The sequence below is a fragment of the Montipora capricornis genome, chromosome 6 (genome assembly GCF_036669925.1).
Source record: "Montipora capricornis isolate CH-2021 chromosome 6, ASM3666992v2, whole genome shotgun sequence".
NCBI lineage: Eukaryota > Metazoa > Cnidaria > Anthozoa > Scleractinia > Acroporidae > Montipora > Montipora capricornis.
The window spans coordinates 22,294,469-22,298,026 of record NC_090888.1 but is presented as its reverse complement, the minus strand read 5'-3'; positions in this window follow the sequence as shown (position 1 = coordinate 22,298,026).

The following is a 3,558-nucleotide window of genomic DNA, read 5'->3' as shown; positions in this document are numbered from 1 at the left end:
CATCTCAAGTTTTAAGCATGGTGTGATAAATTTCTTAGCAAACACCAACTGAATAAGTTGATTATTTGAGAACCGACATGGTTTATTTTATGTTTAATATTTGGATTTATAAGATTTTTTTTCTTTTGTTATTTCGTACTTTTTAATAGCTGGGTGGTCTGTCTGAGTATGGGTTCTTTGACTCTTTTATGGACTATCTTTATGGCATTTTTCTTTCTTCTTTTTTTTTTTTGTTTTGTTTTTGTATTTTGTAAGTTGCCATTAATTTGTAATAAATAAATATATTAATAAATAAATAGAAAGTAAAGAATTTCTCTCACTTTTAGAAACTCAACATAACATTTGATCAAGGGAATTCTCAAAAAGCAGTCTGTTAAAAGCTCTACATCATGGGCTAACATATTTCTAACGTAACACAGAAAGCCTGCAAAGAAGATACAAAAAGGAGGGGTTGTCTCTTTTACGGAAACCAAAAAATTACGGAGTGCGTCAGGTAGCTCACAGAATTTGATCGAATACAAGGTTTTGCACTTGTTCCCTCTTTGTGCTGAGTTCAGGATGGATTTCATGTGAATTTCACCCTCACTGACAACATGTTCATCTTTGGATCGGGTTAAGTTCGCATTGGTCACTTCTTGTTCCTTTGAAGTATCGCTGTCAACGAGTGGCTCTACCAAATTTTCCTGTTCGGGCGGGATGGGTAATACCAGGAAATCATCCTCGATTTCGATTAGATGAAATGGCGAGTTATCTGCAGCACTAGAGGAGGAAGGCATTTGGTGTTCCATTGCAGAAAAGGTGATTTCAACAAAAATAATACCCCAGCGAGTGGTCTGTTGGCGTCCTCAATGATGATGTGGAAGAAATGATTTACTGGTGCGAGAAAAATACATCTTGTAATGGAGAGTTCCTGTGCGAGACTTTTAAAAAATCTAAGATATTCGTTACAAAGCTGTTATCACATGACTTCATAACTTCTTTTGTTTTTTTCGATGATAATTTCACCCATTAAGGGTGCGTTTGAAAGGTATGAAGCCCGTCTACCTCACTATATTACTGTTTTTAAGTTCTCAGAGACATACTCAAATACGACACTTTCCGTCCAGTGTTCACCTCATGGTACATGAAAGTTGTTCTTTTCAAGGTGTATCTTGTGTCCTTCCCATTGGATAAAAACACCTTCTAATGGAGAGTTCCTGTGAGAGACTTCTAAAAATCTAAAATATTCGTTACAAAGCTGTTATGGCATGATTTTATAACTTCTTTTGTTTTTCGATGATAATTTCACCCACTAAGGGTACATTTGATTGGGAAATCCTGAGTTAGATCTTAAATTTTGGATCTTTATATTTCCAATTGAAAAGAAAAACTGAAAATGGATTTTGTCGTGGATTTCACTAATTAAAATCCTTCCTAACATAGATTTCCAATAGGTGAAATCTACGACAAAATCCGTTTTCAGATTTTGCATTCCATTGGAAATCCAAAGATCCAGTTCTGGAATTCCCAGTCGAACGCACAACTTCCTGTCATTCATATTTAATTTCCGAGAGATTTCCAACTGACGTTTTGAAAAAATCGGTGCCATGGAGGATTATGTTAATATTCCAGAGCAATGAAGACGGATTATCTTCACTATCTAATTTACCCCCGAATATTCAAATCGTTGTTGAAACTGTGCTATGACTATTCGGGAAATTGCTGTTAGCGCAGGAATTAAAGCAAGCACACTGGGCAAACGGGGAGCAAAATGTTGCCTCTAGATATGCTACTACCGCCAGCCGTGTTACGCACAAAAGCAGTTCACAATTTCAAGATGGCGGAAAAAATCTACAATAATGTGTGACTCATGAGAATGACGAAGCTGAATACAGTGACGTCAAGTTGGAGGGAGATGAGCTTGAAGACCATAGTCCAGTGTAAAATGACTGAACTTTTGGATGCTGTTGTGCAATTGGAACTTGGTTTGAAGCCTAATTTAGAAGTGTTCGAGCAACATGCGTTTTGCCTCGTTTTGCCATGTCTGCAATTGTGCGCTTACCCTGGAATAAGAAGTGTGGATGTAATACTTAGAAGTACCATTAGCTGTGGATCTATTCTGCAAAGTGAAAGCAGGCTATGACTCAAGTTAATAAACAGGGGAATCGCTGGCCATTTAAGGATCAGAAACCCATATTCCGCAGAGATGAAGCAGGACCTTCCTTATGAAAGTGAAGTGGAAACTTAAGGGCCAAATCCTCTTTTTGAAATCTTATCACCACAGATTTAGGGACTGGTCATAGTTATTTATTCTTGCAATTTAATTTTCCTGCCTCCCTTTCTGTAAATAGTGAGCAGTTCCAAATGGGCTATTTTAGTGAATGCAACGTTGTGTGTGTCCATATCATATCAGTTCGCATTCCCTTGTTGCTCTGTCTTGCCCCTCACCAATTATTATTTGCGACTGTTGAGTGGGTTGCTGTGCAGTTCCCTTTTTTTTTCTGCAGTCTCCAGAGCAGCACGACCTGACAGTTGCAGAGCAGTGCTTGCTAACTCTGTTGTGCCATTGCAGGCCTTAGACAGACACAGGTCTACCATCATTTGCTCTGACAATGCTTGTTGCACATCTCCAATATCTTCAGTTTTAAAAGACATGGGAACGACTTTTTCTTTCCACATTGGTGGCTTGTGGTGTTTCCATTCATTTACTGCGTTGAGGGAAGCACTTTCCATTCTTTTAAGTACATGGCTAAAGAAGTCGAGTCTCACATTTGTAAAGGTGAAGTGACACCATTTTGCTGGAAAAAAAAAAAGATCTGCATTTATTTATTTATTTTTTTAAGTTTCCAAATGTTTAGAGTGACAGTTCTATAAGCCGTTTTATAACTCCTGAAATGGGGAAAAACTTTTTCCTAGTGAGAAATTCTAAACCATAAAATTTTCATTCATTTGCCAATTATTCCTTAAAATTACAAGAGGTAATACTAGCAAAATAAAGTAATGCTTTTCACAATGGCGGTTGTGTCTGCGTTTCTTGAGTTAGGGTTAAACACAAATTAAAGAAACACGCGTGAGAGCAGAGGTGCGCGAAGGGTGTCCTCGCTCGCTTCTATGTAAACAATAATAGAGGAACGAAGGTGAACCATTTTGTTAAGGGAGTACATGTAGATTGACAGGTCCCTGGGACATTCCCTTTCTTGTTAGAGTGCAACTAGAGTTTAACGGCGATTTGTAACTCAGATGGTGGCACCATCACGCGCAAGTAGTGTTCTTTGTTTACTTCGCACTTGACTGATACCGAGCCCGCTTTCCATTTGGTTCGAGAATTTAATAATCTCATAATATCTTCACTCGGAAATTAAAACTGTGATGTTGTGACCTTGAAAATAGTTTCAAATTTGAATTACTTACCAGGAACATTGGGATTGTGCACAGAGTTAATACACTCAACTACTTCTGCCAGCCATTTTTAGTACTGGTCACAGCCTTTTAGCAGGTGGGGATGAACTTGCGGAGCTTTTCTGTTGGCTAGTGAAAACTCAATCCTTGCTGCCATATTATTTCCAGGGTGTTTTGTAT